The sequence below is a fragment of the Ammospiza nelsoni genome, chromosome 11, assembly GCF_027579445.1.
Source record: "Ammospiza nelsoni isolate bAmmNel1 chromosome 11, bAmmNel1.pri, whole genome shotgun sequence".
Taxonomy (NCBI): domain Eukaryota; kingdom Metazoa; phylum Chordata; class Aves; order Passeriformes; family Passerellidae; genus Ammospiza; species Ammospiza nelsoni.
The window spans coordinates 19,332,201-19,345,740 of NC_080643.1; positions in this window are offsets into that span (position 1 = coordinate 19,332,201).

Here is a 13,540-nt window from a genome sequence, read left to right on the forward strand (position 1 = left end):
TGTGGGAGCCAGGTGTGAATGGACAAGGCCAAAGCTGCACAGGGGCCTGTGGAGCTCTGGGCTGGCTCCTGGTCACTCTCCACCCTCTTTGCAGGCCCTGTGACACATCCCTGGAGAGGAAACAGGGCAGCCCAGGGCCCTGGGGGCTCTCTCCCTCCCCCAGAGGAAACCCTCCCTAAAGGCCTGGGGAAAACCATCCCCAGCGCTTCCCGGGGAGCAGGGAGCGCTGTCCCGGGAAAGGGGAGCCAGGCTGCCGGCTCACCTGCTCGCCGCGCTTGCAGCGGAGCAGCCTGGGCAGCCCTGGCAGGCAGGGCCACGGCCAGGAGGAGCAGGAGGAAGAGGCGCAGAGCAAGGGCCATGCTGCCTTGCCCTCTGCCAGTCCCGCAGCTCTTGCTGCCACCGCTGTCCTGACACCGCTGTCCCACTGTCAGCACCACTGCTGCCACCGCCGCTGCTGCTGCCGCAACAGTTGTGCTCAAGCACTGACTGCTCGCTCCTTGTGCTGCTGTGCAACCATGGGGCTCTGGCACCTCTGTGACCTCAGAGCCAAGTGTGACCTCATGGCTGGGGCAGGATTTTGTTGACATGGATCTCAAGAGGTACCCTTCCAGCGAGGAGAGAATGTCCCTACTGGTACCTATTTACAATCTAGGTTTTCTTTAAAAGAAGTGAGATATATGATATTGGGGAAGTGAGACTTTTCGTGGTTCGGCATACAACAGCAACATCGAGCCCAAAATCCAACTCACATTGTTCTCTTTTGGTGGGCACATAGTCCCAATAGAAATTTTCCAAGAAATTTCAACATTTCATATTTACAATGCAGGCAAGGTATTTGATGTAGGAATGCTCCTTTTGTGGTACAGCCTTTCCCTGGTCAAATTTTGGTTAACAGAACATTTAAACAGTTGGAAAAAGCAGTTATGGGAGGCAAATGAACAGTTTGTGTCTTTCCATTGCCCATTTCACAGAATTCTGAGAATTCTCAGAATTCACAGAATGACCAGGTTGGAAGAGACCTTCAAAGTCATCAAGTCTAACTCAGCCCCAACACCCCAACTAAAGCCTGGCACCCAGTGCCACATCCAGGCTTTGTTAAACACACCCAGGGATGGGGACTCCACCACCTCTCTGGGCAGCCATTCCAGAACTTGATCACTCTTTCCATGAAAAGCTTTTTCCTGATATCCAACCTGTGTTTCCCTTGATGCAGACTGAGGCTGTGTGCTCTGGTTCTGTCAGTGCTGCCTGGAGAAAGAGCCTGTGGAAACCCAGGAAATTCATCTGGTTGCCCTGGAGGACTCAAGACTCTGTCAGGGTGCTCAGAGACCTTGGCACAGAGCCCAGGACCCCTGTGCCTTTGATTCAGCCCTTGGAAAAAACAATTACCAACCTTGTATGAAGAATTACAGCCCACAAAAGTTTAAGTAGAAGGATAGTGAATTTATCCCAGAGTGGAAAAATAGATTTTTCCTGGTTTTAGAATGGGGGTTCTAAAAGGGGGCAAGATGGAGGAATCTGGGCTTGTCCAGCCTTGCTCCTTCTTCTCCTTGTCCTCCATCTTCTGCTGTGATGTTGGCACTTTTGGATTGGTTTAGAGTAGAAGCTCACTGTCTGACATAGGTGATAGGTATTGGGAAGTAACTGTAAATATTGTATACATAGCTTTTAGAATAAAGACATAATACCATGTTGGGGCAGGCAGAGTGCCTCTGTGTCCTGCTGAGCAGACCTCAGCAGGTCAGAAGAAAGAATTTTATAGATAAGATACAATAAACAAGCTTGAGAATGAGAACTGAAGCGTTCTGACTCATTCTTTGAGCACCGGGCTGGGAAAAGAGACTTTCTAACACATCTCAGGGTCATTCTGGGCAGCGAGAGACCCTGAGAAGAGCCCAGCCCCAGCTGAGCACAGGCACCTTTCAGGAGCTGTGCAGCGTGATGAGGGCAGCCCTGAGCATCCTTTTCTCCAGGCTCAGCACCCCCAGCTCCCTCCGGGGTTCCTCACAGGGTTTGTGTTCCCAGCCCCTCTCCAGCCTCGTTGTCCCCTCTGGATGTGCTCAGTGTCCCAAGGTCCTTCCCCAACTGAGGGGCCAGAGCTGGGCACAGCACTCAGGGTGTGCCCTCAGCAGTGCCCAGTGCAGGGGCAGAACGACCTCCCTGCTCCTGCTGGCCTCACCATTCCTGATGCAGGCCAGGAGCCATTGGCCTCCTTGGCCACCAGGGCACTCTGCTGGCTCATGTCCAGCCTGCTGTCACCAGTACCTGCTGGGAAGGACGAAAGTGTGACAAGAAAGTCTCACAGATATGTGTGTGGTTGTCAGGAAGCAAGTTTTGATATAGGAGAAAAGAATTGCTGAGCCAATCTTACTGGATAACCAAGGAAGTAAAGGGTGTGTTAGTTAGAAGGGGTTTTAGGACTTAGAGGAAAGGATAAACCCACCTCAAACAAGAAGATGTTTTTACCAAGCAGGAAGACAGCACAGGCAAACAAGCGTGCCAATGTTACAAATAGAAAAAAGGTCACTGAAATTTCGACTTCAAGAAAACTGAAAAACAACTTCTGACTTAAACTGTAATGTACTATGTACTGTCATTTAGTGATTGGAGAACAGTAGCATGAATATGGTAATTATAGTAGTTATGTTAGGCTAGAGATAAGGTATAGATTGGTTCTTCTGTATGAAGATGCTCAGCAAAGAAAAGTGTGTAATGCATTGTAACCAAAACCAAAGGGTCTCCAGGCCTGGCTGCAGCTAGAGCTGACAGCTTTGGGCACAGCTCTGTTACCCACAACCTTGGACTGCTGTAACCTCTTGGATGGAATAAACTGCATTTTTGTATACAATGAATTGCATTTTGGATGGAATAAACTGCATTTTGGATACAATAAACGGCAATTTTGTGAGCCCTTGGAGTCCCACGTCCCTCATTTTGGCTCTTACAAGTACCCCCAGGTCCCTTTCTGCTCCTGAACACACAGATCAGGCTCATTTCATCATTTCCTGGCATTTTCCCTCTTTACACCTCTGCTGTGTTCCTGGGAATGTCAGAGAGCTGCACACAACAAAAGCTGATACTTGTTGGGATTTTTATCAAATGAAGCCAAGCAGGGATCTGATTACTAAAAATGAGCAGAAAGAAAGGAAAACCTGGATTGGGTCCCAGGAAAATGCCACCTATAAGAGATTTATTGTTTTGATGCTTAAAAATATTATTGTGTTACTTTGGCTTGTATTATGCTAGCTTGGTGCACATGCGTAACCCAAAAGTGAATCAAAAGACATCGAAGAATTGGAGAGCCTTCGTCCAAAGGCGACCCCCAAAACGGGGTGCGACCACCAAAACGAATGGTGGAGCATGCGTGGTAAAGGTGGTGATGAGGGCGGAGATAGAAGTGTGATGAATCGAAAATGGGAGGAGATGGCATTGACATATGGCATAGAAGGGGAGAATCTTCACTTGGCAAGCTTGTTCGTGAGGTGGCAAGGGTCCAAGAACCTTGCACCCCTACCCTGTGCTTATCTTTTGCTTATGCACTTTTATTGGAACCAAATGATCCCTTATTTTTAATCAAATTATATTGTCAATATTTCAAGTGTATCCAATTTTATATATTTTCTAAACTATTCAATTAAAAGTGCTGCTACTGTTATGAACAAAAATTGTGTTGTTTTTTGTGAGAAAAGGTTACAAAAATCAGCTGAGATCACTGTTGCTGCAGTAGTTCTGCTTGTTTTGTTATTGTAATCACGGGTCATTCTGTCTAATCGCTGCTTTTGTATTAGCAGAGCCTTGCCCTAGGCCAAGTTGTACTTTTCCCCAGAATGGCGAAGAGACCTGAAAGGGTGGGTGGGTAGGGCTATGCAAAGTGGCTCGAAGGACCAGTATGCTGTGTGCGACCACTGCTCCAAACACACTGAGAAAACCCCAAAAACAACGAGCCACCTAAGAGCTGAGAGATTGGAGTGATGTCTGGACGTGAGGAGTGGAGTGCTGGGCCAGCAGAGATGCGGAACACCTTCGGAGTCCCTCTCACCCTGAGCACGGGAGTCGTCCCCGACGCTGAGAGCCGGCTAAGAGAGCCGGCAGCAGTGACATTGGAAGGGGTCACCACGTCCCTGAAAGCTCTCACGAGGGTCGGACCCCCCAGCTCTGCCCCTACTGGGCAAAGATGTGCATATCCTCCTCGTCTGAGTTGCCCTGGGAGAGACGATGGGAAGCTGCAGACCCATTGAGCTGCCCAATCCTGAGCTGCTCACTTAGAACAAAGGCATTAAAAGGACAGAAAATCTCCTTGTCCTGTTTATTTCACTACCTCTAATATTGTTTGGTTTTTCTGATGATGGGATAATTAGGCAAACATTACAATGAGAACCAAGCCTTTATTTCTGCCAGCTCTGGGATGTTGGGGGGGGATCTTTTCACCATCAGGGCCAGGTACTGGGATCCTCCAAGGGATCAGAGCCAGCCCCCATGAGTGGGAGAAGGTGCGGCATCAGTTGCAGCCCCGGGTGCCTCCTGTGGGCCCGGGCACGGCCCTGGCTGTAAATGTGTTGGGCTGCAGCACAGGGCCAGGGCGGAGCTCAGCAGCCTCATCAGAGCCCAGGGCCGCGGCCCTTCCCTGCCGGGGCCCGAGCCTGGCCCGGCCCGGCCTGGCCTGAGCAGCCCGGCCTGGCCCCAGGGGTTGGGCTCCGCTCTCTTGCTGTGCCCGCAGGCCGGGCCCAAGGCTTTGCAAGAGGCTTTCTCCCAGCATTGCAAAACCTCAGCCAAGTGACCCTTTGCTGTGCTGAGAAGAGTAAAGAACCCCCTCAAATGTAACCCTGCTGCACACCTCATGAGGGATCCCTGCACACCTTAGGAGTGGCCATCGATACTCCTTTGTGATTCATGAGTGTCCCCAGCACACCTCAGCAGGTACCCCAAAATATCCATGTGTGCCTCATGAGGCATCCCTGCACCCCTCAGCAGGGACCCCAAAATATCACTTTGTGTCTCATGGGGTACAGACCCAGATGATGCCAGGGAAGGAAATGTGCCCTCAGCCCTGGGACACTCAGCATGGGCTCCCCCAGCCCTCGGGGCCCCGCCGCTGGTCACAGCAGCCCCTGCCTGGCTCCTGTCTGCCCACACCGTGGGCATCCACGGCTGCTCCTGGGCATGGAGCTGAGCCAGTGCTGCTGCTGGGTGGGCTTTGCACATGCTACCACCTGGACAGAACTGTGACCACTCAATTATTTATTGAAATATAAAATGTGGGCCAAGCCCTGCCGTGGCAGACGGGCTGGCCAACTTCAGTTCTGGTTGGGGAACAGGACCAGGGGGCTCGAGGGCAGAGGGTCTCGTTTGGGAGGGGTGGGTTTTGGGAAGGGTTCATGACGTTGCTGGAACCATGGCAGGGCAGATAGGGGCAGACGTACAGATTTGGGATAACAGGTAGCGAGCACTCTGCCTGAGGTTTTAGGCTCCTCTTCTCGAGATGAACAGGAGCACCTGTGGAGAGAGGAGGTGGCTGAGGCCCCAGCTGCCAGTGGCACACACGGAGCCTCCTGCACAGCAGGGCCCAGAGCTGGCAAGGCTCCCCAGCACGGCTGGAGCTGCTGGCACAGCTTGGCCCAGCTGCACAGCTGTCCCTCAAGGCCCCGGCCAGCAGGGCACGGCTCTGGGCAGGCTCCCTGGCCAGGAGCGGGCCCCAGAGCGCCTCTGCCTTTCAAGGGCAATCTCGTCCCTGCTCTTTCTCCTCCCCACCTTGCTGTGCCTCTGCCCTGTGCCCCTGGGGCTGCTCTTGGCCAGGCAGCCTCAGTGGGAGCCAGCACAGGCTGCAGCCCCAGCGGGCCCCCCAGGACAAGGCCCAGCAATTAGGAGGCCTTGAAAGCTCTGGGCAGCAGCAGAACCCTCAGCAGAGTTCTTTGGACAACCATGGACTGGCCACAACTCCACTGCAGCCACACTGGGAATGTTCCCTGCCTATGAGCAGCCTTTTAAGGAAGCTGTTTGAGGTAGAGAATCACAAAACACTCACGATTTTCTCTTCCAGTAATACCAGATTGCTGCACAGCAAATCAACAGGAAAAGTGCTACACCAGCCACAATGGCCATCAACTTGATCAAACAAGGTGTTCCCCAGCAGAAAACGCTTCTCCAGGTGTTGTCAGAACGTGTTGAGATGCCAGCTGCATCTGTGGGAACAATGGGGAGCGTGAGCCAGTGCTGTGCTGCACTGCTGAGCTGGCAGCACGGTGGATACGGCCAGGACGTTCTCACTCCCTCTTTCCCCCTGAGCTGGGGCCTGCAGGCACCTTGCTGCCCCTTGGCACAGGAGTGCTCAGTACCCGAACCCCTGAGCCTGCATGCCATAATTCCTCTGTGCTGTGCCCTTCTGCACTAGACAATTCTTTCCAAAGACATGGATAAGGACAAGGCAAATGCACAGGGTATTGGAGCTGCTCCCAGGCCCTCCCTCCTGCAAACAGCTGCCTCTCTGCATCTGCCCAGAGAGCGGGAAATTGCAGGACATCTCAGGCCCGTGCTGCAGTTTGGGCTGCCTGTCAGTTGATGCCAAATGCCTTCCTGCAGAGGCTGGGGAGAAGCTGCAGCCAGGCCAGGCTGGCAAACAGCCCTGCAGGGCGTGGAAGCAGCAGCGGGGCAGCGAGGCTGCCATGGATCCCTTCCCGCTGTGCTGGGCACGGCGTGTCCAGATGTGCAGCCAAAGCCCCCGGCTGCTGAGCCCCAGGACAAGGCTGAGGGAATGCACCCACCACGCTGGCTGTCCACATCACTCCGTTTTTTTTCTGGATGTTGGGATTCCTTCAGGGACTTACTCGCTCCTCCAGGTTTGTTCTTCCTTCTCAGGGGGCCTTAAGAGAAATATTTCCATTTCCCATGAATGGATGCCACAAAAGCAGGGCTCAGCCTGTGGGGTCAGCAGGGACACACTACTCACCCCTGCGATGGGAGCTGGGCTTGTGAGCAGCAACCAGGAAAGGAGCCTGAAAAGTCCTCCCTGCAGACATCCCTGTAACTCAACAGCCACAGAAGCTTCTGCCATCTCTGCTGATCTGCACGGGCACCACTGAGCCGCAGGAGCAGTGAGGGGATCGCGCAGGGTGAGGGCACACACGTGCATGGCTCTGTCCTGGCACCTGCAGCGATGCCCCCATGGCCGAGCTTTGGGCTCTGAGCTGGCAGCTCTCCCAGGGGAAAGGCGTTGACCTACCCTCACCATGTCCTTGTGGCCCAGTAATCAGCATGGGTTGGGAATCCAGATCATCGTCATCAATAGGATCATCTTCATCATCTGGTTCATCTACAAAGAAAGGCAGGACAGAACGGCTCCTGTGACACTGCTGAAGATTCTCCTTCAGGCCCGAGTGGCAGTGAGGGCACGTGGGTGATTGGTGCCCTCCAAGGCACTCCCTCAGCTCTGCCTTCCACTCAGGAACAGGGCCAGGGGGACCTCGTGCCTGCAGTGGCCCCACACTGGGATGGAAGGAGTCCCTTGCAGGGCAGTCGGGGCAGAAAGGACTCCCTGGAGCTGCTGCAGCTCCAAACCCGGCCCCAGGCAGGGCCAGGGCTTGGCAGTGGCAGCAGGAGCAGCTCAGGCTCCCTGGGGCCGGCAAAGGAGCTGAGAAAGGCTCAGCCAGGGGCACAGCCCTGGGCCCAGCCCCTTCCCTCTCTGCTCTCCTCTGTGGCTGCACAGAGCACATGGAAGGACACACCGGCATTGCACAGGGGAGGAGGATGGACAGCTAAATTCTCCTTCCTCCCACTGACAGTGATCCTGTGGGATCTCTGTTGGGCACAATAGCAGCAATTTCAAGGCCAGGATTTCCAGAATCCATCAAACTTCAGAAGATCTTAAGGGAAATGACACAGGAATATTACTCTGGACAATTATTACACTTGGACAGTGATTACTCTGTTAGGGAAGGGTTGCTGGTAGCCTACCTTCACCAAGGTCCAAAATTCTTATGCCGTGCCTTACCAGCGTTCCCAAATCATGCAAGTCACGATCCCAGTCTAGAAAGGAGCACAAATGGGAACCGTTCCATGCTGTGCTGGGATCCCCTTCTATAGGGAACCCAGCACTGGAAGGGGGTCAGGTAATGCTGTGTGCCCGCAGTGCCAAGCAGCAGAGAGGGCAGCTCAAGCCTCAGCAGGGCTCAGGCCCAGAGGCACAGCAATTACCTCCTGTGATTGTGCCTGGCATCTCCTCCCTTCCTGCAGCAGAGGCTGCCAATGAGCCCCTGCTTCCTCCGGGAAACTGCGCCTTCAGTGCATCCTCTCCTTCCATCTCTGCAGAAAGGAAAAGGGACAGCTGGATCAGGGGGGGCTGTTCCCCAATGGGAAGGTGGCATCTTCAGGAGGCAATGCTTGTCCAAGTAATGGATAAGATTCAGAAGAAAGATCAGGTTACTGGGGCTGCTCCAGGGTCCACCCTCCTCCAAAGAGCTGCCCCTCCAGATGTGCTTAGAGACCGGGAAATTGCAGGGGATCACAGGCCCATGGTGCAGTTTGGGCTGCCTGTCAGCAGATGCCAAATGCCTTCGTGCAGAGGCCTGGGAGAAGCTGCAGCCAGGCCAGGCTGGCAAACAGCCCTGCAGGGTGTGGAAGCAGCAGCAGGGCAGCGAGGCTGCCATGGATCCCTTCCCGCTGTGCCGGGCATGGCGTGTCCAGATGTGCAGCCAAAGCCCCCAGCTGCTGAGCCCCAGGACAAGGCTGAGGGAAATGCACCCACCACGGTGCCTCTCCAGGTCACTCAGGATCCTGGCCAGGTCTTTGGATGCCTCCAGGGACTTTTTGTCTCCTCCTGGCTTGTTCCTCCCTCTTGGAGGACCTTAAGAGAAGTGTTTGCATGTCAGATGAAATGATTCCACAGAAGCAGGGCTCAGCCCGTGGGGTCAGCAGGGACACACTACTCACCCCTGCGATGGGAGCTGGGCTTGTGAGCAGCAACCAGGAAAGGAGCCTGAAAAGGCCTCCCTGCAGACACTCCTGTAACACAAGAGCCACAGAAGCTTCTGTCACCTGGTTCCTGCCGCGTTGTCAATGATTATCCTCTGAGGGGAACATTGACAACATACCTGCAGGAGGCTGAGGAGGCTGCAAATCTTCATGGAGCCATGGTGCTGGAGAAACCTTCCTAGCAAGCTCATCTAGAGAGAAGCAAACACCCAAACCCATTTCCATGGTGTCCTGGGATCCACCTCTGCCCTTGGGACCTGGGCACTGCAAGGGGGTTGGGTAAGGCCATGCAAGCCAGATGTGAATGCGCAAGGCCAAACCTGCAAAGGGGCCTGGGGAGCTCTGGCCTGGCTCCTGGTCACTCTCCACCCTCTTTGCAGGCCCTGTGACACATCCCTGGAGAGGAAACAGGGCCAGCCCCAGGGGCCATGGTGGCTCTCTCCCTCCCCCAGAGGAAACCCTCCCTAAAGGCCTGGGGAAAACCATCCCCAGCGCTTCCCGGGGAGCAGGGAGCGCTGTCCCGGGAAAGGGGAGCCAGGCTGCCGGCTCACCTGCTCGCCGCGCTTGCAGCGGAGCAGCCTGGGCAGCCCTGGCAGGCAGGGCCACGGCCAGGAGGAGCAGGAGGAAGAGGCGCAGAGCAAGGGCCATGCTGCCTTGCCCTCTGCCAGTCCCGCAGCTCTTGCTGCCACCGCTGTCCTGACACCGGTGTCCCAATGTCAGCACCACTGCTGCCACCGCCGCTGCTGCTGCCGCAACAGTTGTGCTCAAGGACTGACTGCTCGCTCCTTGTGCTGCTGTGCAACCATGGGGCTCTGCCACCTCTGTGACCTCAGAGCCTGCTGTGACCTCATGGCTGGGGAAGGATTTTGTTAGAATGGATCTCAAGAGATTCCCTTCCAGCGAGGAGAGTATTGGAATATGGATCCCAATAATACCAGTTAGATAGTGCCAAGGCCAGTCTGACCCTTGCTGCTGGGCCAAAGGCAGCAACTGTGGTGTAATCACCCCAGAGATACCTTGGCTTGCTGGAGATTGCAGCTGGGCACTGAACAAGTCCAGGCTTGTTAGGAACTCCGTTTACCTCAGGAGGAATGGCTTCTGGCAGTGGTGAAGAGAAAAAGGGATGGATTCTGCTGGAGGTTTTAAATCCAGAGGTTTATTCCATGGTTACAGAGGTCTGAATGTAGGGAACTGCTCCAACAGAATCCCGGCCGCATGGTCTGATCACCTTTTTAAGCTCAGGGACAGGGGATGGGGAGGGAACAGGTGAGCCACCAACCAGGTGAGAGGGGCAGGGTCTCAGGGGGGGATGACACCCAGACAGGCCAATGACCCCTGGGCCTGAGGGGCATCCTTTGAACTTGACCAACAACAGGTCGCCTTGCTGGAATGTTAAACCTGACTGACAGCCCAGCAGGGGGCGAGGGGGGAAGGGGAAGAGAGGTATTGGCACACCTGGGGAAGGAAGTTTACAACACACTGCAACAGGAGAGGATGTCCCTCCTGGTACCTATGTACAATCTAGGTTTTCTTTAAAAGAAGAGTGATATATGATATTGGAGAAGTGAGACTTTTCATGGTTCTTCATAGAACTGCAACGTCAAGTCCAAAATTCAACTCACGTTTTTATGGCTTGGTGGGCACATTGTTCCAAGAGAAATTTTCCAAGAAATTGCAACATTTTGTATTTACAATGCAGGCAAGGTGTTTGATGTAGGAATGCTCCTTTTGTGGTACAGCCTTTCCCTGGTCAAATTTTGGTTAACAGAATATTTAAACAGTTGGAAAAAGCAGTTATGGGAGGCAAATGCACAGTTTGTGTCTTTCCATTGTCCATTTCACAGAATTCACAGAATTCTCAGAATGACGAGGTTTGAAGAGATCTTCAAAGTCATCGAGTCCAACCCAGCCCCAACACCCCAACTAAAGCCTGGCACCCAGTGCCACATCCAGGCTTTGTTAAACACACCCAGGGATGGGGACTCCACCACCTCTCTGGGCAGCCATTCCAGAACTTGATCACTCTTTCCATGAAAAGCTTTTTCCTGATATCCAACCTGTGTTTCCCTTGATGCAGACTGAGGCTGTGTGCTCTGGTTCTGTCAGTGCTGCCTGGAGAAAGAGCCTGTGGAAACCCAGGAAATTCATCTGGTTGCCCTGGAGGACTCAAGACTCTGTCAGGGTGCTCAGAGACCTTGGCACAGAGCCCAGGACCCCTGTGCCTTTGATTCAGCCCTTGGAAAAAACAATTACCAACCTTGTATGAAGAATTACAGGCCACAAAAGTTTAAGTAGAAGGATAGTGAATTTATCCCAGAGTGGAAAAATAGATTTTTCCTGGTTTTAGAATGGGGATTCTAAAAGGGGGCAAGATGGAGGAATCTGGGCTTGTTCAGCCTTTCTGCTTATTCTCCTTGGCCTCCATCTTCTGCTGTGATGTTGGAACTTTTGGATTGGTTTAGAGTAGAAGCTCACAGTCTAATATAGGTGATAGGTATTGGGAAGTAACTGTAAATATTGTATACATAGCTTTTAGAATAAAGACATAATACCACGTTGGGGCAGGCAGAATGCCTCTGAGTGTCCTGCTGAGCAGACCTCAGCAGGTCAGAAGAAAGAATTTTATAGATAAGATACAATAAACAAGCTTGAGAATGAGAACTGAAGCGTTCTGACTCATTCTTTGAGCACCGGGCTGGGAAAAGAGACTTTCTAACACATCTCAGGGTCATTCTGGGCAGCGAGAGACCCTGAGAAGAGCCCAGCCCCAGCTGAGCACAGGCACCTTTCAGGAGCTGTGCAGCGTGATGAGGGCAGCCCTGAGCATCCTTTTCTCCAGGCTCAGCACCCCCAGCTCCCTCCGGGGTTCCTCACAGGGTTTGTGTTCCCAGCCCCTCTCCAGCCTCGTTGTCCCCTCTGGATGTGCTCAGTGTCCCAAGGTCCTTCCCCAACTGAGGGGCCAGAGCTGGGCACAGCACTCAGGGTGTGCCCTCAGCAGTGCCCAGTGCAGGGGCAGAACGACCTCCCTGCTCCTGCTGGCCTCACCATTCCTGATGCAGGCCAGGAGCCATTGGCCTCCTTGGCCACCAGGGCACTCTGCTGGCTCATGTCCAGCCTGCTGTCACCAGTACCTGCTGGGAAGGACGAAAGTGTGACAAGAAAGTCTCACAGATACGTGTGCTTGGCAGAAAGATTTTGCATGTAGATTCTGATGGAGGAATAGGGATGGAAGCAAGTTTTGATATAGGAGAAAAGAATTGCTGAGCCAGTCTTACTGGATAACCAAGGAAGTAAAGGGTGTGTTATTAGAAGGGGTTTTTATGGCTTAGACCAAAGGATAAACCGACCTCAAACAAGATGTTTTTACCAAGCAGAAAGACAGCACAGGCAAACAAGTCAGCAAATGTTGCAAGTAGAAAAAAGGTCTCAGAATTCTCCACTGCAAAAAAAAACTGAAAAACAACTTCTAGCTTAAACTGTAATGTACTGAATTTTAGTGATTGGAGAACATTTACATGAATATGGTAATTATAGTAGTTATGTTAGGCTAGAGAATAAAAGTTAAAGTATAGATTGGTTCTTCTGTATGAAGATGCTCAGCAAAGAAAAGTGTGAAATGCATTGTAACCAAAACCAAAGGGTCTCCAGGCCTGGCTGCAGCTGGAGCTGACAGCTTTGGGCACAGCTCTGTCACCCACAACCCTGGACTGCTGTAATCTCTTGGATGGAATGAACTGTATTTTGGATACAATAAACTGCATTTTGGATGGAATAAACTGCATTCTGGAGAGCCCCTGGAGTCTCACATCCCTCATTTCAGCTCTTACAAGCACTCCCAGGTCCCTTTGTGCCTGAGCACTGTCCAGCCACACCGTCCCTTCAGGCTGTAATTGCTGGTGGTTTAATTTTTGTCTTTCCCTAATCCAACTTTTGATAAGTGCACCTGAACATTACATTACTGGGTTTTGAAGTGTACTTGCAAACTCAAGATAATCAAGAATACCCTCAGTTCTAAATGCTCTGCTGTCGTGAGGGAGCTTTGGTGTTGTGGCTCATGCCAGACCTTCCTCTGCTTTGCCCTGCTGCTGATGGCAGAAGGCTGTAAAGGTTGATTTTATTTGGATGTTTCAGGTTCCAGAGTCCTTCTCCATGGCCATAAGAGGGAATCTATAAATCCTTGTCAAAAAATAAATTATTTGTTAGGATGTATAGCCCATCTGACCCCTAAAGAGGAGACAAGAGAGATGATTCAAGGAGAAAAGGGAGGCTGCAATCCATCCCTGCTGACACTCCCTTCTCTAGGGATCAAGGCCTTTAAGAAAAGGCCTCATTTGAATTTTTCCCCTTGGACTAAGATGAATGCTCTGTATTTCTGTAGCCCTATTCCTTAATAGTATTCTGAGGGAATAGGTTTCAGTCCACTTTTCCCAGGCAATGTTTTGATGCAGAACAGCACCGTTCAATTTTAATAACTCTGCATTGCTAGAGAACTGGATGGATGCTGGTCAGACAAGCCAAGCCAAATGAAATCTGAGCAAAATTCTAAACTCTAACATTTCTTTTGGCTGAAATGAAG